The 25,185-nt window shown below is 42.6% G+C and overlaps 1 protein-coding gene across 1 annotated transcript in view; it reads right to left on the reverse strand.

Annotated features, from left to right (window-relative positions):
* The window catches only part of mdh1b (malate dehydrogenase 1B, NAD (soluble)), a 50,189-nt gene extending 25,213 nt beyond the window's left edge, over positions 1 to 24,976 (reverse strand). The window contains exons 1-5 of the mRNA XM_080757042.1: positions 24,597 to 24,976; positions 23,893 to 24,147; positions 23,511 to 23,594; positions 23,162 to 23,287; positions 22,877 to 22,951 (exon numbers count right to left, since the gene is read on the reverse strand). The gene's annotated coding sequence lies outside the window, so the exon portion shown is untranslated. The remainder of the gene's footprint in view (positions 1 to 22,876; positions 22,952 to 23,161; positions 23,288 to 23,510; positions 23,595 to 23,892; positions 24,148 to 24,596) is intronic.
* Between the last annotated feature and the right edge of the window lie 209 nt (positions 24,977 to 25,185).

The following is a 25,185-nucleotide window of genomic DNA, read 5'->3' on the forward strand; positions in this document are numbered from 1 at the left end:
ATCTGCACAAATTGTTAGCATCAATTTGAATTTGATTAAAGTTTCAGTTTCGCAACATTTCGCAAAAAAATATGAACACAAACTACCGGTAGTTTATTTAAACACTATATGTGAGATCTACTAGATCTACTTTGAAGCTGCACTGCCCCCTCCAGCCCCTACGCCCACCACCCCACCTCAACCCCTCAGTGGTGCAGTTTGGTGGAGATCTTAGCAGCTGTCAGAACCTGAAGCACCCAGACAGGGTTCTCAGATCAAAGCCTTGTGGACTTCTCTGTTCTGTTTCTCTGTACTGAGGTGTCCCTCTAACTAATACAGAGTTTGTTTTGGGGCGAGATATGGTGAGGACACTGTAACCTTGTGTTGTTGTTTTGTACTTGTATAGTACTATTGTTCATGTATTGACTGTGCTTCTTATTGTTTTTCTTACATTTGTAATTGCTGTACTGTATATCACATTAGTTTCCTTACTCTGTACATGTAACTGTTAACTGCTGTGCTGCAACTGGGCGACTGAAATAACCCTGCTGTAACAATAAATGGTATGCATCAATCTAATAACTCATTGTGAGCAAGCAGGTCAAAAGGATCGTGGCCTTGTGTCCATCACTGTGAAACTGGACAACTACATCCTTAAGGAGAACTTTCCAGTGTGTCTGTCTAAACTACAGCACCACCTCAAATCTGTTACTTTACATTTTATATGAATGGGAGGGCCCATTATCCTTTTTTGAGTGGTGCAACCACTCCAAGGAACAGCAATGTCCGTGTCGATCCGTACACCTATGTGCCTGTGGCCATGAGAACGAGAATGACTATTAGTACCAGTAGGGGCGCTGTTTGCCAGAAACAGAGAGGGAGATAGTGCTGCACGTGCTGCACTGTTGCCTGCTAATGAGAGAGAGAGAGAGAGAGAGAGAGAGAGAGAGGAGGGGGGAGAGGGGAGTTGCACCACTCAGTTCACACGGAAATTACACCTAAATAACCTTTGGCAGGGACGCGTCCCCCCCCGTCCCCCCATGATTGACGCCCGTGATAGAGATTTTTGTCTGTCTCTTTCTATGACAATCGGGGAACCCATTCGGTTAAACATAAATTGTTTATTTTAGGTGAAGAACGAAATGGTCAAAACTGAAGTACATTATCTCAAAATGAAAGAATTTGATTAAAAAATAATAATAATCCAAAACCCTGTTAACAATGTTGATGTTTAGGTAGGCTACCTGTATATATGCAGGCACATAGTCCATGACTTCATATAATGGAATGTTTTACAACAGGCTACATACAGTATGGCTAAGCGATGCATATGTGGCTACATAATGCTTAGATGGGAGTCAGATTATGTCCAATAACAAATGTCTTACTAGATGTAATTGCATAGCAATCCACCCCGAGTGTTGAGACTTGACGTGAGATTTGATAGCCTCTAGTGTCCAGATTGATAAAGGGCCTGGCAATACCCTCACAGCCCAGGTTGAGAACCGCTGGTTTACTTTAAATCCCTGTTACTATGCGTATGCGGCTCATGATTTGTCCGTCTCGAGGCGGTTTGCTGGAGCAGATATGGATCGCATAGATTTACTGCAGGAGAATAATCACATCTTCCTAATTGTGTCCTTCAATGAGCCGCTCTAATTGCTGCGTGTCAGGGCTCCCCGGAGACCATGGCCACTCCAAAACAAACACAGATTAATAGCGGAATGATGAGACATGAGCTATGAGACCATAATAGAGTGGGACAGGGCGCCATGATTCAAAGAGCCTGACAAGCAAGCGGGCATCATCGCTTTATTATTTATTTACTTATTCATCTATTTGTTTATTTATTTTACAAATTGGAATTCATATTCATGAATCTCAATTAGTAAAAGCGTCAGAGGCTGGTTTGCTATAGAGATTACAACATCATCTTCACGAGTGGATGCAGTGGGCCTAGTCAGCCATGGATGGAAATGCTTTGCAACGCCATTTGCGTTTGTGCTAATCTCTCGTTATGCCTTCTTTGTCATATTTACTATTTCTCGCTTTTTCTTCCCAATTTAGTGAGGAGCAACCACCAGGTCCTATACTTCCTGCTGCCGAACACAGGATCATTGTGTTCGTACAGACGCTCAACAAAGCCGGATGCACAAGGGTGGATTTGAACCCAGCCTCCGAAGTGATGGGTGTGATAATATTTCCATTTTCCAATGGAAAAGAGACAGTATTGCAAACAGACAGCACTGGCATGTTCACTTCTAATAGGCATTTGGACTTGAACTTGCAAAGTAATTTAGAAGCTTGCAACGCATGGTGAGCTTGTAAATCAGCTCAACACCGTCCTATAGCAAAGTATAAAAAAGGGCTTGGGCTTTATCCAAGGACCATAAAGTTAATGTCACCCATTTTCAACCTTTCTTCATACTGTATACTTACTGGGCCTACAGTATATTGTCCTCACTAATGCTCACTGTGAAATGGTATGATATTGGATGGAGCCCGCACACTACAGGTAAAAGAAAGAAGTTCTTTATTGAGAATGCTGACAACGTTTGGATCTATTTGATCTTCATCAGGTCACTGTGAAATGGTGTGTCTACTCACTCTCAGAGGAGGCCCGTGGACAGTTCAGAATCAGAAACCTGTCTACCAGTGACATCATTGCTTAAGAATCCAAGCTAATAGAATAGCTAAAGCCTCTGGCATTTTGGAACAGTTTTGAGAATATTTGAACATTTTTGACATGACCAAAAATAGGGATGCCAACAATAATTCTAAATCTAATCTAATAGGCCTATTTGATTAGAGAAAAACAACTTTCATTCATTCATTACATTTTCCTCTCCCTTGCCATTATCCCTCCTGGAAAAGGCCTGATACTGTACTGTACTGTATATGGAAAACCACTGGGCTAGGACATGTGGGAGAGGCTTTGACTTAATGACAAGAAAAACATATAGTACTCAGCTGGTAGTAAATTATGTTCTCTATAGCCCCTTATCTGTTCCAACGCTCTGTTTAAAACAAATCTTGTTATTCTTTTGTATTCACCTGCTGTTGTACCCTTTTTGTCCAACTAATAGAATTCTCCACAGCACGCTTTGTTTTATTTGGCCTTTTGTTTTTGCTACTGTAGCTGCTGTGTACTATACAGGGTTGTCTTTGTCCATGCTTTAATTATGGCTGAATAGGTAACAATGTGCCTTATAATTGATAGCCCCACCCTTACATCTTTATCACATCCGCCCTACCCAGGGCTGTCAAAATGGCTGCCTTTGTAGCCTCCACCAACACCACCTCAATTATTTACCAAGCCAAATGGTCATCCTGGTCATGCGCCGATAAGCGGCTGGGCTAATTCAGTTAGCCCGTTATCTAATCAGTGGGCTGACAAAATGAAAGATGCAGGGGAGGAGGGAAAAAAATCAAACAGCTAATTAGCCATTTTTATGTATTGTCCCTTCGCCAGAGTATAGGATACGATCAGCAAAAACAGATTAGCGGGATATATATATATATATACTGTATAGAGCGAGAGAGAGAGAGAGAGAGAGAGAGAGAGAGAGAGATTAGATGTCTGCCTGCCTGTCTGTCTCTCTTTTAATTTTTCTTTTATTTATTCCAAAGAACCTATTTAGCATTACCTGAGGTCATTTTTAGTGGGAAGTGCTAATCTGTGATTCAGTTTGAAAATGTGCATTAAATATTCACAGGCAGCGCTCTCTGCCATCCCTTTCCTTTGCTGTTGCTCTCCTTTTATCTCCCTCGTGTTAATCCTCCCCATCTTTGTGGCGGTAGTATGTCTGATATCGACAGACACATGCAGGCACACGGGGAGTCGGGACACACGCGTACACAGTGTGACACGAGGGAGAGAGGTGCTCAGATGAGCATTCCACTTGACAGTTGTCAGGTGCCACTCCTCCTGATGCCTCTCACCTGAGGCACAGCCGCCCGACGTCCTTCACCGCCATCTGCCCGCCCAGCCTGCCTCTCAGCACTAATTGATTTGTCCTTGGATTGGGAGAGAGTGGTTGGGAAATGCTTTAGGGCAGGATGTTGTTTTTGACAGACGCTCTGCGTGAGAATGTGGTACAAACAATGCATTGGAGAAGGGTGAGGGCCCCATGATTTGCTTCTTTGCCCCCTTTCGGAGTGTTAAGATTAATTGATTTTGTGCATGCTGCGTTGTTCAAACATTAGTGTCAGGAAACAGCTCCGCGAGGCATACTGTACCTGGTGTTTTGCAGCACTGATTAGGTTTGTTTGGCCTGAACTTCGATGTGCATTAAGCTCTAATATAAATGTTGGTCTCTCTCTCCCTCCCCCCTCTCTCCATCTCCTATGGATCAATCTGCAATTTTCACCTCTTCAGGGATTTGAGCTACAGTAACATGCAGAAAAAAACACAATCTCAGGAGAGACGTAAACTGCTCTGCTAGTATGCAGGCTTTCTGTGAGACCCCCACCCTACTAACCACTACACTCACACACACAGACTACACACAGACACGTTTCGTTACAGAGCTTGTGGTTTTCCCATATCACCCACAGCGAGCGCCCGGAAGCACCAAAGAAAATACACAACTAATGATTTTGTTATACAGATAACAAACTTATAAAACTCTCCAGCCTATAAGACACATGAAAACAGTGATTTCTCTTTCAGGAAGTGAGGAATTATTCTAATAAAAATGACTCCAAGCTCCTAGCCTACATCTATATCCCTATAGTTTAAAGGTCCACAAGGGAATCTTTTTTTCTGAGCAGAGTTTCTCTTTTTCTTTTTTGCATTTAGAGCATTAGTGCTGCAGGGAACAGCCCACCAACACACACACACACACGCACACAAACCAAAGACTGTATAAGAGACAAATCGAGGCTATTATCGGTAAAATGTGCACTCAACGGGAAACTTTTATAGGCTCCGTCAGGCAGTGCTGAAGGATATGCAGATGCATACGTTTATGATCCTCACATCTTCTCTGAAGGGGGTTTGGAGGAACTGAAAGATGCCAGCAGAAGTTATGCCTCATTTATGCTCCGCCGTTACGTACTATACTGTACCTCATCACGTATGGCGGAAACAGCAGATTTGCAAGCTCAAAATGCGCTGCGTCCGCAAAGCATTTTTAGCTTGTACATCTGCCATTTTTGGTGCGCAATGCTATCGTGCGGCAAACTATAAACATTAGGCTTTATTCAGTTGCCTCCATAAGTGTCCGGGCGTATAGTTCAAGAGTAAACGGTATAGAATGCATGATCCATCAATGTCAAGACGCAAAATATTGCGTACATCAAATATTTATAGGGCTTGGATACGCCGCACAGCAGTCCATTTGAATTGAACAAACTTTTAACAAGTAGGCCTACAGAGTGTAACACGTTGCACAGTGTGTTCTGTGTTCAATATCTGTTCACCATTTAATGCTGGTCAGACATAATTTGTTAGTGGTATCTATACTACTTAAAGGACCACTTAACCACTTTTCAACCTATCTTCATATATTAGGTCCTCTCTAATAATCATGATAAAATGGCACAATTTTTTTTACTCAGTCTGTGTCTCATAGGAGGGATGCGGGCAGTTCAGAAACCCATCGTTAGACAGATTTCTTTTTAAACAAGATATTTTTACAAATACATTTTTACTGATTTGTATTATCGTGAGGCTTCCATTTTCGCATTGCAACTTTTCAGGACTAGAAAGCCTGCAGTTTCTTTCTTTCTCGATGAAGTCACTGGTGAACGGGTTTCTGAACTGCCCACAGCCCTCCTATGAGACACAGACTGAGTAGGAAAAAAACTGTGCCATTTTATCATGATTATTAGTGAGGACCTATTATATGAAGATAGGTTGAAAAGTGGTGACGTGCAGTGTTGGGGAAGTTACTTTGAAAGCGTAGCTTGTAAAGCTACAAGTAGCTCACCATGGCAGTAGCTTGATCAAGCTACATAGCTACCCCTGGAGAAATGTAGCTTGAAAAGCTACAGCTACATAGGAAAAGTAGCTCAGCTACTTTTTATTTTTCAGCGTTAAATTGAGAATGTACATGCGGGAGACCCCTGCTCCCCTCTGGGAGACCCCCCCACCCTGCTCCCCTCTGGGAGACCCCTCCCACCCTGCTCCCCTCTGGGAGACCCCTCCCACCCTGCTCCCCTCTGGGAGACCCCTCCTCACCCTGCTCCCCTCTGGGAGACCCCCCCACCCTGCTCCCCTCTGGGAGACCCCTGCTCCCCTCTGGGAGACCCCTTCTCCCCTCTGGGAGACCCCTGCTCCTCTGGGAGACCCCTGCTCCCCTCTGGGAGACCCCTCCCACCCTGTGATACCAGGGCCAATCAGAGGCCAATTAGAGGCAGCTGCTGGCTTGTCAAGTGCTGACATGCCCTCAAAGCAATCAGAAAAAGGAACAGTCCTTTATTTTTCAAAGGGGGTTCTAGTACAAGAATTAACACAGCAACCAATGGTCAAAATTAATATATTCATTTCATGTTATTGCCCAAAATTGTAGCTTGTAACTTGAGTAGCTAAGCTACAAAAAATGACCCAAAAAGTAGCTGAGCTACTTGACGAGGTACACAAATATGAATGTAGCTAAAATACCACAAGCTACAGCAAAATGTAGCTAAGCTACGTAGCTCAGCTACATGTAGCTTAATACTCCCCAACACTGGTGACGTGGTCCTTTAAACACTTATATCCAACTGTAAATGTGTGGAACCGTCCAACTCAGACTGTGTGTTGTTCAGGATCCAATGAAATGATGTGCCTGGCGTTACTTTATTTGAGCAATATGGGGCGGCCATATAGCCTAGCTGATTGGTTACTGATGAGCCCATCTGGGAAGGCAAAAGTACCAGGTCAAACTGAGCAAGGCACTTAACCCCCACACTTCTCCCAGAGCACTGCACAGTGCACACCAGTGGCTGCTCCATTTAAACTGTAGACGGGAAAACTAGAGTTCTCAACAGGCCCAAAAATGAAGGCCTGGCCATACCTGGGCCCTCATCAAACCCTGTGCACTCAAGACACTGTCCGCGCTGCCACCCTTAGATCTCCATATATGGAGCTGACCTGTTCTGACATTCCATAATGTTGATCTGACCTCATTAAACCCTGTACACTCAAGACACGTTCCACTCTAGCCAGCCAACATGCTCGTACTTCATTTTGGCTTTTGCCGAATTTCTTCGGTACACTATGCACAGATTCTGTTTTTAAATCCACATTCACAATGATTCTTTAGAAATAATGTTTTTCCAGAACACATTTCCGTAGTAAATCAAAGATTTACATACTAATAGTATGATGTTAAACTAGTAACAAGGTCATACTATGGTATGGTATGTTGTGTGGAGTCTCACTCGACCCCGCAGCAGACAGAGCACTCTAGCAGGGTGAGCCATCTAGAGCTGCAGACACTAGTTCACCTTAGACCTGCGCTCTGACTGACTAGCTGGTGACAGCTGTGTTGAGTCGGTGCTGATCAAGCCTCGACTATGTAATTCCCTCACTCTGTTTCAGTCTTTGCTGGCTTTCCTCAATGGTCAGCGCTAAGTACCTCCACTGTACATGTAATGTACTTGGTTAGATACCAACCTGACATGCAGGTCCATAATGCTACTAAAGGAGAGCACAATAACAGAAAGCACCAATCAAAGCCTGGCACTGCTCCCAGGAGTCACTCCAATAATTTACAGTCACACAACTACGAAAGTTCCCCTGACAACCAACAACCAATAAAAAGCATCGCCGTCCATCCTGCCTATGGGGCTGCAATTGGGACTACAGATCCCATAGTCTGTGGCAGAAATTATAATAAACGGTGATATGATAATAAAAGTGAATAATTCTGAAAATTAGTCAAATACAAATAAAATGTCCAAGTCAGAACCACCCACTAAGGAGACAAACGCATAGAATGAATGTTCTGAAAGATGAGCTGAAAAAGCACACGCTGTCCTACTACAGCTACAATTATCGCGTGTGGGCAAGGTCGTTAAGCTATACAGATACATGGAATCACAGCATAGAAACAAAATTCACACCTGTGACTGCATGATACAAGCCTGCCACAGGCCCGGCTTAACAATGGAATTTACTGGAGCTTAAAGCTCCAGGGCCCGCGCATTGCGTGTGCATGTGCCCTTTTGATTTGGTATTGAGCCAGGAACTATGGCCTGAAACGGCATTCAGCTTGAAACGAACGAGAGAAAACAAAAACAGTTGAAAAACGGCCATCCGATCTCCATAGAGTCCCATAATGGCCGCGATCTTCAGCAGAGTATATCTCGGATTAATCCTCAGATTTGGTGAAATGAGATAAAGTATGATCTTAGGATGGTATGATCTTAGGATTTGGGACCCGACAGACAGGATGCTTCCGGTTTAAGATGGCTGGTCACAGAACCCACGATTCGCGTGGCAAGGGCTGCTTAGGATGCCAGCAGGATATGCTGGGCAATGTTACTTAACAAGGTAAAGTAAATATAGCAAACCAAATCCAAACCACACTAAATTAATTAATGGCCCAGTATGTCAATGCCCACGGCAGGATAAATTAGAAAAGTTCCTTACCCAGTATCAGGCCGTCAACCTCATGCCTCCAAGTCTTTCACCAAACACCCAAATGCAGGCTACTAGCCAAACAGAAGGCCGCACACCTTGCCACACCTTTTATGCACTTCACTTAAAGGGGTAGTGCTACATAATATAACCTTTCAAATGTTATTCCATATTTCGAGCTCACAGCACGTCACAAAGTAACGCATAGTGAGCTTGTAGTTTGTCAATTGTTGGTGAACATTACCAGCAAGAAGATTGGAGATTCCGTGGTTCAAGTGGATATTTCCAATCTGTCCTAATGAACTGACATTAATCTCTCAAGTTGTAACATTATTGTATTTTATAGGGGAAAGAACAGTTTTACGTTCTGTAATGTGACATAAATGTAAGGTGCCATAATGAAAAAAAAACAACAATATAATGTTTGACAACAACTGGCCTACACAACACCAGTGAGTTGTTCTGTGTGCTAAAAGTCAGCTGAGATGTGTGGTTTGCGTGAGCTGCACTGTGATTAGCAGTGTGTTTGTGTAGAGTCACTATATGTGCTAATTGAACATGGTCCCCCCGATTTATATTCCCTGGAGCCAAAACAAGAGATCACAGACTAACACAGTTAAAGCCAATTACAGAAACAAATAAGGCTAACGCAGCTATAAACTAACAGCAGTAAGCAAGAAAATAATAATAAACAAAAGGGCCCCTGGCTAATAAGACCTTATGCCTTAATACATTATTGCCTCTTTGAAATCAATAGGGACAACTCCTGTTGCAAGTTGATGATGTCATATTTTGTCCATGTGTGGTCCAGCCATATATGGAATATGCTAGTGATATGTGTTAATAAAAAGTATTTAAAATATTGCTTTGATGCGCATACCTTAGGAAGTATTAAGTTGGTTTTGTATTAGCACATGCAACTTGCGACGGGAGTGGTCAATCCCTATTGAGTAACACCAGATATATATTATATCTGGAATATTTGTAAATGCTCTGATGAAATGAAAATGGTGGACCCTGTTGTAAATAAGTGTAATGCTTTATCATGGATCGTCCACAAACTAACAGTTTTTGTATTGACTTGAGCTTTCATTTTAAATGTAGACATTCTACATACTGTGAAATAAAAACTTCAATCAATCAATCAATCAATCAAAAAGACGCAACACAGTTTCCTGCCCCACGAAGGGAGGGACTTTTGCCCTATAGTTTTAGACCGCGATGGAGCGAACTTGAGCCACGAGAGACACCACCGAGCAACAGAGACGTGCAGAGAGTGTTAGAGAGGCAGGGGCTGAAATCCTGTAAGAAGGCTAAACAAACGTACTTATATGAATCACAGAGATCGTGGGCAGACATAATGAAAAGACTATGTTATTGTGCAAAACATGCCCCTTCAAGACAAAAGAAAAACATTTTCTCCCCTTCAAGTCCCAATTTAGTATAGCCAATTCCCAATTCCCCAGCCTCTCTACAAGTACTCCATCTCTGCTAACCCCAACAATCAGTCATTGGGAGGGTGAAGAAAGCCTCACGACATGGATTTCTAAATACATTTGTTCAATGTAAAATGCTGTGTTCAAGTTCAGGAGCAATTCTCCTGAATGCCCCAATGTTGATCTGACCTCATCAAACCCTGTACACTCAAGACACGCTCCATATATGGCCAGTACAGAATTCATCTGTTGATCTGACCCCCATGCCAAAGCGCCAGCGCTTGCCCAGCAGTCTGCCGTCACCCAGGCGGATGTGTGCATGCCCTCTTACTGGTGCATGTTTTGTAATAAAAATCTAAATGAAAAGTAAAAGTAACAAGTAACTGTAACGTTTTCAAATAATTGTAGTGGAGTAAAAGTACAAGCTTCTGACATCGAGTAGAAGTAAAAGTACAGAACATTTGGAAATACTCCAGTAAACAATACCTCAAAAGTGTGCTTATTATAAGTACAGTACTTGAGTACATGTACTTAGTTACTTTACAACACCACTGCCTATAGCTGGCACCCATATCCCCCGACTTTGAAAATCATGTACTAACCCAGACTGCCTTCTTTTGTTGGTTATACCTCAGTTACACATAGGATTCAGCCCTTACGCGAGCAGCCACTAGTGCCTTTGCAAGTAAGTCAGCCAGCACAGTATACAGTTTCATAATTATCACGTTGTTGAGCTTCCCTACATCGCCTCCGCCATTATTCAAGTCTGTCGAGACTTAGCCTACTCACCATGCATAATTGGCCTGGATGATACAGTATGAGATCTATTCCCCCATGTGCTGATATTGAGCAATGAAAGAACTGCTAATGTATTGGTGTCAGAGAAGGTCAAATACCTACACTGGCATTCAAATGTAATCAAGCTTTCCCAGCACAGTGAGAGAATTGTGAGTGTTGCTCACAATTAACAACATGACACGACACGAGCATTGTATAATGCTCACAAATAAGATTTTTTTGGGTCATGCAGGCCTTTCGGAGATTTTAACAACCAGTGATTCAAACACCTTTTCTGGATCGCTAAATGCAGGCCTTCCACCTGGTGGCTGGGCCACGTGCATTTTCAGGCTTTATTTTAATGATCAATCAATCAATTGTGTTTCGGCTTGGATCAATGGGACTAACACAGTATTATTATCATAGTGTTTTGCCAATTATTTGGGGGCCCACTCTGCAACACACCGCCCCACACATGTTGAGAACCACTGTTCTATACAGCATGGAGGTTCCCCCGTCCGCATGGATGATTCATTGCAGCTAGTTATGGCTATTAAAGGATAAAGAACACAGTGCAGACACATTATTACATTCCAGCATTGACTTCCCTGCACACACACACGGTCTCAACAATACTCAGTCACACTCACACAAAGATGTCCATGGCAATGCTATAGTAAAATGTCCCCTGGCCGTTTTTCCCATTCTTTCCGGTTTAATCATTTGAATGTACCTGTGATCGGTTCTCCGCCACCTCACAATAATAGTTTGAATGTCTGCCGGGGGGTGCAGTGGTGAATCCTGGACAGGGGGTGGGTTGGTGGGCTGGTGCTTGAAGGTGGTAAAGGTATACCGGGGGGCCTGCATGCTGAGACGATTAAGTATTTGCATTTAGATTGCGTGTTTACATACAATATAGATGTATGGCCTGTGGTTCTGATATGGAGAGGCGAAAAAAAGCAGCCAGGCAGGTATAAGGATAACGAAGGGGAGAGAGTAGACATGGGGAAAGGGATTAGCACGCTTTTGTGTGTTGTGTTGTTGTGTTGTGTTGACTGCAGATCTGTGAATGTGTTGCCACACACATTCTAATGCTTGTGCATACATGCGCACATGTTGTATGCCTACTTTGTGCGTCCGTGCCAAGGTAGCCTCACTGCTAATTAGCATGTCTGTCCCCCCCCCCCCCACCACCACCACCACCATCACCAGCCCCAGATAACCCCCTCGTGGCTTCTCCTCAGGTCTTTGCAGCGTATTATCAGTAATAAAGGATTGGAGGACTCGCCGCATCGCCGCGCCGAAGTGCCAACTGCTCTGACACTGAGGAGACACAGGAGGCCTACAGTAAATATAAGGAGGGGGAGGGGGATTTAAGGAGTATCCAACAATGTGAATGGATGGATTACATGATTATAAAGAGTCCTCCAGGCAGGCCTCTACCTAACTACTACCGAGAACCAACTGGGGCGTAGGGAAAAGAAAATCCCTTCAAATACAGCCAGGAGGCAAGCAGATATGCAGTGGCCCGGGAATGCTATGATGGATTGGAGGCTATAGTGTTGGCAGATATATTTATGCCCCCCACTGATGAAGGCACGCAGGTAAAACACATCGGTTGATGAAGAAATCAAGTTTGATCAGCGTGAAGGGAAGAGTGCATTTTTCTTCTTTCCGTACGTCTGCAGTGTCATGAATCGCATATTTGCATTTGTTTTGAGTGGGTGTAACTATTTCAGTTTGAGAGCTCAACCTAACCGCTGGTACTGAAGTTACTATATTTTACTGTCTTTTCTACAAGGTAATTCAAAGTGCTTTACACAAAATATTTAATTCAATAATTAAAGGGTATTATGTGATTGGCTTTGTTTATAATGAGTGTTAAATAGCTCTGTATTCTAAACATTGCTATAGAGTGTTTGTTCAGTAACAGGAGTCATCATCTCTCCAGCTCTATTAAACAAAAAATGCATTTTTAGGTCAGGATACCAATTATATCCAATCAGGATAGAGAGCCCAGACCGGATGTAATAACAGGAATTTGAAATGTAATGTAAAGATTAGAGAATACAAGTGTGAAGAAGGAAAGACAATCACCTCAGTTAAAGGTATAGTAGTAGCATACGGAAAGGTCTTCAGCCTTGATTAAAAATAACTGAAAGTCGTAGCAGACCTGGGCGTTTGTTTCGACAGAGTGTAACAGATCTAAGAACAGGAGCGATTATGATCCACTTTACTTTCTGTAAGGACTTGAATCACATGGAGTCTAAATGAATGGAGAAGTTCATCCAAATCCTGCTGAGGCATTTAGACTAGAGGATGCAGGTACAAGTGGGAGCCAACCCACTGTAAACTAAAGTAACTAAGTGCATTTACTTAAGTACTGTACTTAAGCACAATTTTGAGGAATTTGTACTTTAGGCCTACTTGAGTATTTCCAATTTCCAGTACTTTTACTTCGGCTTGTAGCTCAGAGGCAAATATTGTTACTCCACTACATCAATTCTAAAACTTTAGTTACTAGTTACTTGTAGATTTTGATTATTATAAAAAATAACATAGCCTACATTAACCACTTCAACCCTATATACATTTCGGCCATTTGAAAATAGCCGATCTACAAGCTCACTATGCGTTGTGATGTGACGCATTGTGATCTTGTAGATCTGCTATTTTCAGATCATTTAAGATTATAATATAGATTTAATTCGTTCCATATTATGTTGATCTGACCCTTCATGCCAAAGCGCCAACTCTCGCCCAGCAGTGTGCCGTCACCCAGGCGGATGCTTGCACGTGACCTTAGGGCGTCTTACTGGTAATAATTATAAAAATCTACAAAGTAACTAGTAGGTCCCTAACTAAATAAATGTATCATATTTCCCTGTGAGATTTAGTGGAGTAGAATTAAAAGTATTGGAAATTGGAAATACTCAAGTAAAGTAGGCCTACAAATACCTCAAAATTGTACATAGCAAGATGTAAGTGTCATGGCCGCCCCAATGCATTTCCAATGGAAGTAACATGGTTTGATACAACATTTTGGACTACAAGCTGTTGTATGGCTTTCGGCTGTGTTTCGACTGCCCCCCTCCCCCTCATACAACACAAATGTTGTGTCAAACCATGTGACTCCCATTGGAAATGCATTGGGGCAAGATGTATCACACCCTTTGTATACAACAAGCATACAGTATACACCAGTCTGTTGCGAAGGTGTGAGTGAGCTGGCCTAGGCCTATAGTGTTCTCAAACTTGTGTGAGGCTGCTCCTTCACACGGCTGTAGTGCTCCTGCAATAAATTGGCCACATGCAATTACAGCGCAGTCGAACACCGATCGCTTATGTGACAAATGTCTCTCATGAGCATAAGAACGGGCGGATCGATCTCTCGGCTTGAGACAAATCTAAGTTTGTGAAGTCAGCGGCGTGGGCGTGCGGAAGACAAATGCAACAAGTAACATGCATTAACTGTGTCTTTATTGACTGGCTTTTCCATTGATATTTACAGAGCAGCAGTCTGTGTGAAACGTTAATTAGCTGAATCAATGTGCCAGTGTACAGGCAGCCCTTTGTCATGTTGTCAAATAAAGCCGCTTTAGTCCAAAGCTATTTTTATTGATATTCTTTGTATGTTGCTTTTTACGAGTTCAACATTGTCGCTTGCTTTTCCTCAGATTTTAATCTTTTATTGATTTCAACCTTATGAGAAAACACTGACTGTCACGTACGTGTATCCAGAGTTGTACTTTTTATTTTTATTTTTTTAATTTAGTTGAAAAAGTTTCATGGCACAAATTCTGTAGGTGTATGATTGATTTATTTTCTCAGCAAGTTAGGTTGCAGTTACCCATAGGCAAATTGAATCAACTAAATTACACAATAATGAGATAAAATGTTACTGTCCTGGATGAATGAATCAGCCTGAGGGCAAATAGTAGGTTTTCATCCTTTTTCCTCACTACAGATAAATGTATCAGTTAGGTCTAATTGAATTTCTTGAACATCATAATGAGAGTTGTCCAGTTTAATGGAGGTCTTATTCTGTAGCTCAATTTGTGGCTGACTTGCAGATGTATTGTAGATTTAATACAGTATTCACATTAAGGCTTTGCCTTTTACCAAAGCTCACCATTAGCATTAGCCCCAGATATTATATCCATAGACTATGGACAGTAATACTGTACTTGGTTATTTATGGACACAGCTGAGCTGCATCAGCCTTCGCCTGTGAATTGGGCAAAAAACCCAGTGTCCCAATTCTGGGTATAGCCGAATATTTCGCAAAAATACCTTCCTTCTTCAACGCAATGCGTTAACGAAGGTGGTTCAGACGATGCCTCTGGTCGCTGTTTTACATTTTGTGTTTTGATTCCTTTGCCCCCGGATGAACTAAAGCGTTTCAGACATCCCAGAGCAACCTGCATGTTTGGCAGCAGAGTTTCATCCATGTTTGACATGGCTGTTGATTTCTGTGCTTGTGCTCGTGGTGCCAATTCAGAGTGGGTATAATCCCATGAGCTGATACGGCTTTAGCTGGAGCTCATTAGCCAGCTCATGCTAGCACTGATAGAGTAAAAGACCAACCTTGTCTCCCCGGCACTTGTTTTGATATTTTACAACAGAAAGACAGGAAACTGAGCACATATTGTATGTCTAAAAAAGTGAATAAAAGAGAATAGCATTATCTCCAAGCTCACAACACAACGTGACACTCACGATGCTTGTAGATCGCCTATTTCCACAAGTAAATATTGTAGTGCTTACGTGGTTCATTCATGGATTGTTTTTGTACGTTTTGGTCCTGGGTTGACGCGGTTGACACCAACCGTACTTTTTGGGTCACACCTAAAAATGACCTGGAGAGAGAACAGAGAAGGGCACACAACACAGATCTCCAGCAGCTGGAATCAAACTGGTAACTATCTATCTGGTCAGCTTCAGATGAATCACTTATTTCAAAACGTGGGACTAAACTGTTTGCTTAATTTCCTGTGTTAATTCTTTACCGTTTCATGAGACCAACATGTGTGCTCCTTCACATATTCCTCTTCAGTTTCTAATTTGATCGTGGCAAATGTTCGGCTTGGCAAGAGGAATCTGTTGTCAATTAAATCAATTTGCTGTCATCAGGGGGCTAACAGCACTTGGTTACTAGTGTTTCCAGGCAGGCCACGTAGAGTGGATGGAGAAACCATTTTCAGGCCAAGGAATTACTATTTACAAGCAATAAAAACAGTCAAAAACAGACAGTATCTTAACCCACCTCTGTAGGCCGGCCCTGCTACAATATTCTGTATTATGGTACACTACCGTATGTATTTTCCCCACAGGGATCAATAAAGTTTCATCTCTTCTTGCTGTGTTCATGTTCTGCGTTACCCGAAGAGAAACACAATTTCTCTTTCATCAAACAGTGTGCCAACTGGCCCAGGGCAGAGTGGAGGGTGGTATAAATTAAAGTTATATTCCACACTTCTATGATACGGCTGGGCTCACCGGGAGGTGCTTGAAAAAAAAACCTGAGCTATAACAAAGAAAGATAAGGAACAGTCAGGCGGATCAACACGGGAGCACATCAGACTCGTCAAAGCCTCCGCCCGACAAGACAGACGGAAAACAGAACACGTGCCTCTCCCAGGATGATCGAGGCAGGAGTCGGCAGGGATTGAATTACGAAACCGCTGCAACCAACAATCAACTAACGCAAATCCAACCATGCAGGCCAGTATAAGAGCCAGGACGGTTCCCCTGAACAGTCACTTCAGCTGAACTGTATACCACAGTTTAAAACGGAAGGAAGCAAAGTGCTGCCTGCATGATTTCAGTCACTGTGGGTGGCCTTCTCAAACAGGTGCTCTTCAGTAAAACAGGTAGGTATAGGTACAGTACAGTATACATGGGAAACAAAATAAAGTTCTGCTTGTGGTGATGCAGACTGTAGGGAAAAATACAGAGGTGCTCCGTCTTCAGGTCACGTGGAATGAATTGTTACATCTATTCTTGAGTCGACTTATGTTATGTTATTACAGTACATGCGCAAGCAGAGCACTGTGGTCTGCAAGTACAAGTACTGTGGTCGGCTGCGTACAGTATGTATGGTATGTATGCTGTCCTCTGTGGTCCCTGATTGGCTGTTGATGGTGACGTAATTAGATATGTTTGGGTGGGTAAAAGGTGCTGCGATCGGTGCAGTGCGATCTGCAGTCGGCTGGGTATGTAGGCGTGTCCTCGGTGGTCCCTTATTGGTTGTTCATGAGGATAACGTAACTAAGATAGGTTTCAAGTTGGGAGGCTAAAAGGTACTGCGATCGGCTTGGTAAGTATGTAGGTCGGTGTTGTTCACGAGGTTACAAGTTGGTATAAAGTCGGTAGAGGGTATGTAAGTGTGTTACCACGGATACGGGAAGGCAGCGATGTCACCAAGACTATAAAGACCGGGCCTAAGTCAGGATCCAGGCAGGTTAAGATCGACATTAGTGAGACTACTTTACATCGCTACTAGAATCCTACTCTCAAGAGCTGCTATTCTGCCCTATATCAAGAGCAGTATTCGCCTCGGCCCCTAACCACGTGACCAGGCCCCCAGATTCTACTGTGCATCCTTGGTTATAAGTGTACAGTATGTCGGGATTGCTTCGTTTCGTCTTTTTTTATATTTTATAGACGGGTTGAGAGTAAGTCGGCAGTACTTGTGTGCATGGCGCAAGTTGGCAGCTCGATAGAGTGCATTTCTAGTTATGAATGTATTGCAATATTCTCACGGCACCGGCCCAGAAGGTTGAGAACCAACATCAAAGACCATCCAAAATAAGTAACCTCTTTTTATTTCAAACTTGGCAGTGGCACTCGCGTCAGTGGCAGTGTCACAGCCTTAATGGTAATATGTGTTAGGAGGCAACAACGCGGTTGTACTAGTTCCGAACTGAATGTCTCTAGAAAGGTCTCTGCCAGAAAACTGTGTCAACCTTTTTAATGAGTTGAATAATGAGGCCTGTCCTCCATACGGCCTTCTGAGAAAGGACCGCTCTGACGTGCAGTCACTCAACAAAGTCCTCTAACCTCATTACATTCATTTACATTAATAAGGACATAATTACATCCTGGGGGGAGGGTGGGAAAGAGGGGGAGTAATGCCACGACAATTTAGAAAAGGCACAGTACGAAGAGCAAATTGTTCGTGTTTGTAATTTCAAATGGAATACTGTGTTATCACAGCCACTGCTGTTAAATTACTGTTTAGTGATTTCACTATAAGGTCATCACATTATTAACCACTTGAACTCTAGTGTGGCCATATTCTGGCAAAAATATATATCTATAAGCTACAGTATACGGTGTCCACGTTTTGAGCATACAGTAGGGCTATTTTCAGCAGATAAAATTGAGGGGGAGGAGGGGGAGACTCCTGAGGGAATATAGGGTTATATATATATATTATTTATTTTTTTACACACGTGGCTAATCTGGCTATAGTACTACTGCTAGAACAGAAAGCAGCATTGTAACATGTTACATGTACAGTACATAATACTACATGTTATCTACCACACTCAAAAACTCAAGACTCAAAAAGCCATTGGGCATTATTTCCTACTCCATTTACATCCTCTCAACATTAGTCCCACAGTCAAGCAGTGAAAGCCTTTTTGTTCCTACTGTATGCTATATTCCATCACTTTTACAGGTTAGACGTTCTGTTCCAATTACCTCAAGTGTTTTGGCTCGGCGTTGGGCACAGGACATGAATATTTTACACCGCTCATTTGAGCCACCTTTACTCAGCTGTATGTGCCGTTTTTTTTAAAGCTCAGATTGAACTCCCCTTGACTAGCTGTTTTTTTTCATGCTAAAATAGCAGTTTTGTACAGGATTAAAGGCTGCATGGTCTGTGAAACAGAGTGCTTGGATGGGGGTGGAGGGGTGCTGGCACAGAGAAGCAACAGCGGCTCCAATTCCGCTTAAACTCGGCATGTATCTTCCATTTTGCAGGCAGCACACTGACCTGTGGGGTTGAAGAGAAACCGGCAAGCACCATGAAGGAAGGAAGCTCTTTATGTGCATGTGTGTGTGTACACAAAATAGGATCAAACGCAAATCATCAAAACGTGTCAAATGCAGTGAGACGAGAGGGACATGGTGTCCATGTGATTGGAATACTGCCTTAAGCTCAAATCGCAATATCTCCCCTGCCCAAGTGTGCGTTCCATGATATCTTAGCTTAGAGATAGAAAATTCAATGTCACACCACAATGTTCCCCACAACAAACAATGGACTGAAATAAAACAATAAACATGCGTGTCGGCAAACCGAGGCATGCTGGAAAGTCCTTATGTAAAAATGACGATTATACTTCTTCCACCACTGACATTATGGCCACAACGAGATACCTGAATATAACAAGAACAATACTTATTCCAAAAAATAAAATACAAAACAAACAGTGATTCAACTGCAGTATAGACTAATTACATTGTTGTGATTGAATTCAACATTGAGTTTCCTAAGTTGTCCTTCACGGCGAGAAGACAATGAAATAGGCCCTACAGCCGTTTTTGTTAATGAAACATCCGAGTGAGCCATTAGGGCATAATTAAAGCCAGGAAAAGAGGCTTAATGAATCGGAAATTGTCTGTCATTAGCTCACCCTAATCAGTCTTTCACTTCCTTAATTAAAATAACTTGTAATTGTCCTGCCCATTGTAATGTATGACAGACCTGGATATTGTTGGCATTTGGCACAACACACAACTCAATTAATCAAATCAATGTAATTATTTCAAAGGTAGAGAGGGGAGAGTGGATCAAAATGTAGTATGAATTCTGTATGATTTGTTAATTGTCCCATGGGAAGGATTTTGTTGAGCGGGAATGTTCTTTTTAAGCAAGCCCCGCTCAGTATGCATTCATCTAGCATTGGCCACTTCTCATGCTACTGTTGGAGGTTGTTGTTTTATAAAGGCTTAGATTTGGTTCAGCACAGAATACACTTTAGGCCAGTGTTTCTTAATCGTTTTGTTCTTAAATGTGGCTGCGGACCCCCCGCATATTTTGTTTTGTGTCAGGGACCTCATGATATGTGTTGTTAAAATGTTTAAATTAATGATACAGACCATGATACTGAGCATGATACTGACTGAGCATGATCATACAGATATGATACTGATCATGACTAACCATGTGTGAGGAGTGAATTCAATTGGTTTTCATTCTCAAAAACGTGAAACAACTTGGAACAACTATGACATAACTAGGACTTGGAATAACTAACTAGGCAAACACAAGGAACTGACCACATCATTCACAACGACAAACTGACAAGGAGCTGAAAACACTGGGGCATATATATAGACAAGACTAACTACACACAGGTGAACTGAAACATAATCAACACTGGGATAGGCTATAGGCTCATACATAGTCTGGATTTTCGGTGGTGGAGTGACCACCGAACTACAACATGACGTCACGAGCCGTGGTGAAGAGCAAACCACCGCCACCGCTCCAGCTCTTCTATCTGTTTTTACTCACCACCGCTCAATGTTATTTCAGCTCCGGTGGTCAGCTCACCACCGGAGCGGTGGTCACCTCATCACCGAAAATCCAGACTATGAATAGGCCTAACAGGCAACAGAACACAGGTGGCTAGGGTTACACTAATACAGGGTGGTGAGACAAGGTAGGAGACAGCAAACACGGCAGACAGGAAACACTAGGAACAAAACTACAAAATAAGGTACAGAACACAAATATAAGTAATAGTCCCAAAACACAGACAAAGTCCAAGGGCAGAGGAGCGTACCGTGACACACTGACTTTCATACCATCAATTTCTTTACAAAAGTAGGGGGGCTTAGTGTTTCTCTACATCTCCATCTGAAAATTCACGCCTTTTTTCAGGGCGTATATCCCGCGGTGAGGCTCATGTCCAAATGGAACATGGCCGGAGACAGCATGCTTAAAGAAGGAAAACGATATGCACATCCCAGTTTCCAAATACAGTGCTGGACCCAAAAAGTGACTAAATGAAAAATGTCTGCACACAATATAATTCAGCTCCCCGTACTTTTTATTTCAACCTAAATACAACAACGTTTCGCCCCTCCGGGCTTTATCAAGTCTTGTGTGGGAGAAGACAGCATGCTCCCACACGAATGTTGGATGGGTCATAATAGATATTTAAAAAATAGATGCCTCATTGGCCGCTGCAGTTCGTTGGAGCCATTATGTGTGCAAGAGGGGGCGTGGAAGAGTGTGTAGGAAGAGTGCTGAAGGCACGCTGTGTCGCTGCCCAAGTGACGTCACTCATGCAACTCCTCCATGTCTCTTGCTGCCACTCAAGTGACTACTTGCCTAACCCTAGCCTAACCATAACCGCAAGCTGCGCATGTTCGACCGCATGTCCGACCGTTGTTTCCGCATGTCGATCGGTTGGTGTGTCTAATCTGCGTGTGCATCCCGGGGAAATAGGGGATTTATACTTCTACTGCTTGGTCTTTTACGTTTTCAGGCAAAGTAACCCTTAGCTGAGAGAGTGTCAGTTGTCACCACTCCAATTTACTGAGTCAAGATCGAGGGTTATATTATCATATCATATTATGTACATTGAGCTGTTTTAACTTGTAAAACGTGTGCCATCAGCTCCACAGGTTGACTAGCTCTAAAAAAAAAAAAACTAAAAAAACAACATATATGTATACCATATGTGCCATGAGGGAGTGCCAGGAGGGATAGTGAGATACATCATAACCATTATTTGATTTGTTTTTGTTCTTTTTGTTTGTAATTGTATGTATTTTTGTCATATGTTGCACATTGTATGTTGGACCAAGAGTGGGGGGGGGGAAGTGTAAGGGCACAAAGGGGAAAAAAAGGAAAAAATATACTTTTGACATGAATTGGACTATACTGTACTATACTGTACTAAATAAAAGGTTAAGGTAAAACATTTGATTGATTGATTGATTGATTCAGGAGAAAAGTGTGCCCCTTATCAGTTTAATAAGGGACACGTCTTTTAGTTTCCAAATAAGGGACATTTCTATTGGCAACCCTAAAAATAGTAACCTAGTTTAGCACACGCCACACCAGGCCGCCACACAGAAAACCTGCCACGCCGCAAGGGGCGGTTCCAGCTCATTTTCAGTGGGGGGGCACAGGGGGTACGAACACTTACTGTGGGGGGGCAGACCTTGCATACGAGCGCCGCAAAAATAATTTGATTTTTTTGCATTTTCTGGCCATTTCTGGGCATTTTCAGGGCACCAAAACCATCTGGGCACTAGGGACATGTGGGCACCAGCCACCAGGACAACTGGGCACTAGGGACATGTCGGCACCAGGACAACTGGGCACTAGGGACATGTTGGCACCTGGACAACTGGGCAGTTGTCCATGTACCCTAGTGCCCAGGTTTCCAGTTTGGGAAACACTGACTGTTCTACCTTCAGAGGCAGATCTCACCGGGTCTAATGTCAACTAAATTAGAGGTCCCCGATATGAAAAAGGTTAATAATAATCACTGCTATTGATACTAATTACAGAATGAATAACAGTGTAGAAGAATAACTTTGTTTTGATGGTTTGACAGTTTTACTGTTACCTGCAATACAGACTTGGAATTCCCATACCAATTTATTTAACCTGTTCAAAAAGTATGGCAATGACTTGAATTTGTATTATAATCATTGATGTTAAAGAAATGTAATCAAACAAAAGTCAAATAACTTTATAAATCGATATTTATTGCTTAAGTGTGCTCTAAAGGGTCACGCTTGGCAATCAGTTCCATAATGGCCAAAACGTTTCCTTTGTTAACTGACTTCGACTTCACTGACTCTCTGTGGCCACGCTGGGCGATGTTTTGGGTAGCTGTACACAGCAGTACATCAGCAATTGTCTTAATGTAATTTCTGTTTTCTTCCACCCTTTTCTGATGTTTATATGTGGCCTTTTTCCAATTTGAAAAACCAGTCCCAGAGGAGAACGTTGTCTCCGGAGCAGAGGGCAGAGAAAAATGCCTGCACACAAAACAATGTGCAGTGTCCTTGGATTGAGAATATTCAAGCCAAGTGAAGTCTTTGTACCAGGAGGCGTTAAAGGCTCTTGTCCTACCCTTTCCTAATTGAGTGCGAGGGAAGGTATTCAGAATGGGTTGTGCTGGGCCTGCAGCTCTTGTTTGAGAAATGTCTGGAAGTACAAAGTTTTCAAAATGAGTCTATATGAGCAATGCTGAAAGTGTCTACTATCAGGTCATTGTCAATGTTAAGCATTCATTCATTCAAGCAATGACAATTTTGTCATATGACATTTCATTCAAGCAATGACAATTTTGTCATATGACATTTTAAAAGACAACTGCATTCCAGCAGGCAAGCTCATAGTTCATTCATATTCTACCTTGGGGACCTTTAGGTGCAGCAAATGTAGGCAATGGTTGAACTGGGAGGTTGGTACAGCTGCTGTCGTCTGATTCTGATTCTGCATCTGCGTCGTCATCAGAGTCAGTGGTGGTCTCCTCCCTCCCTAATAGTATTGATTGACATAGATACCACCTCATTAACTATTTTTATTGTATTGCATTATTTTATGTTAAAATGTCATTTATATTTTAATTGTACTTCTTACAGCATAACGTGCAGATTCTGATGAAACACTACAATGCCATCAGTTTAAATTTGTAATTAAAACAAAAGTAGGTAAATTCACAGAACAAGTAGGACTACATTTTAAAACATTTTCTTCATACCTGCACTTTCACCTGGAGGTCCATCAGAGCTGGTCTGGCCCTGGATGTTTTGTACAACACGGGATGGTCTCTCCCTTGGTGCATCTGAAAGTATTGATTGACATACAGTATGACTATATTTTATTTACTTCATTATCTATATTTTAAATTGTATTTAAATGTAAGTTGTACTTTTTACACTATAGCATAAAATGCACATGTTTAACAAAGGCATGCCATTACAAAAAACTGCACAGCACACAAGGCCATCAGATCAAATTTGTAATTAAAAAGTAAGTAATTGTGTCATTCACTGAACTGCAAAAAAACTGCAGAACAAATGAGTAATATGGGATAAGTATGACCATATTTTAAATAATTTTCTGCTAATGTGTATTCTCACCTGGAGGTCCATAGGTGCTGGTGTGGACCTGGACATTTTGTTCAACACTGCATCCAGGCTCACCCTCACCTTCACTGTTGCTGTCAGTTTCAAGTTGGCTTTCAGCAGTCTTATATGCACTGCCACTGTCACTGTAGCCTCGGAAACCCAGACGTTTTTATGTCACTGTGACTGTCAAGCAGTGTCTGCTTCTTCTTAAAGAAGTCTTTAATGTCTCCTTGTTTTCTTTTCATTGTTTTTGTGCATCATTGAGACCTGGCCAAAAAAAAAGAGTTAGTTAGTTAGTTAGCAAAGTCTACCTTGAGAACATACAAAGCATGAAAGCCATCATCTATTATGCCAAATTTCAATTTATGTGGATACAATTATACTTCCCTCTACGTTTAATGTTTAATCAACTAAGCCTTAGCCCACTGCCCACACACACATATCTAAAGCCAACACTTGCAAACCGAACTAAATTAACGTTAAACAGTAACTCTGGCTCCGTTGGTTTTGTTTTCACTGAGTCAGGCTGAATTGGGCTATGCTAATGCTACTAGTAAACACAGAGTTTGAGCCATACTATGCTATGCTGCTAACCATGGCAACATTATAGAACCACATGAACAGTAACATTAGTTTGCTAAACATTGTTATGACTCAATAAATACTTGCAATGTAATCAATCCATAATAATGTATACATATAGTGTTCAATCTTACCTCTCGTAAACAGTAGCTGGTTCCGACGCTGCGGGGATAGAAACTTTGAAATAGCCGCTCAGGTGTATCAGATTTGGATGAAATCAGATCAAAATGAAATGACATCATCCGTCGCCGTGGAAACGGCGTCTTCGGCGCAGATGTTCTAACGGCGACAGAACGCGTAGCTGTCCTCGCAAATGAAACTAGGGGCTACTAATATATACTATTCTCTGCCTATCGGGACGTAACTCGGACGGCGCTGAGTCGGGTCTGGTGGCCGTCGCAACGCTCGGCACGGCGACTCGCTCGGCTAGCGCCTCGCTCGGCGGTGCCTTACGTGGCTCAAGGCCACCAGACACGGCGCGCCTCCGTCGCGAGGCGAGGCGATTTCAAGTTGATCTGCTCTCACGTTAAACCGGCTCACCGGTCTCGTCCAGTGTTGCCAACTCTCCAGTGACGGAAGTAGCTAGTGGCTCCTCGAAAAGTAGCTAAAAGTCGCCAGGGGTGGGATATGCGCGCGCGTAGCGCGCGCCGCCCCCAGCGACTTTTTTGCGTCCCTAGCGACTTTTAGGCGCCCCTAGCAACGAAAATATGTAGCCAGCCCAGA

Source organism: Protomyctophum bolini (genome assembly GCF_963924005.1).
Source record: "Protomyctophum bolini genome assembly, chromosome: 23".
In the NCBI taxonomy this organism is placed as follows: domain Eukaryota; kingdom Metazoa; phylum Chordata; class Actinopteri; order Myctophiformes; family Myctophidae; genus Protomyctophum; species Protomyctophum bolini.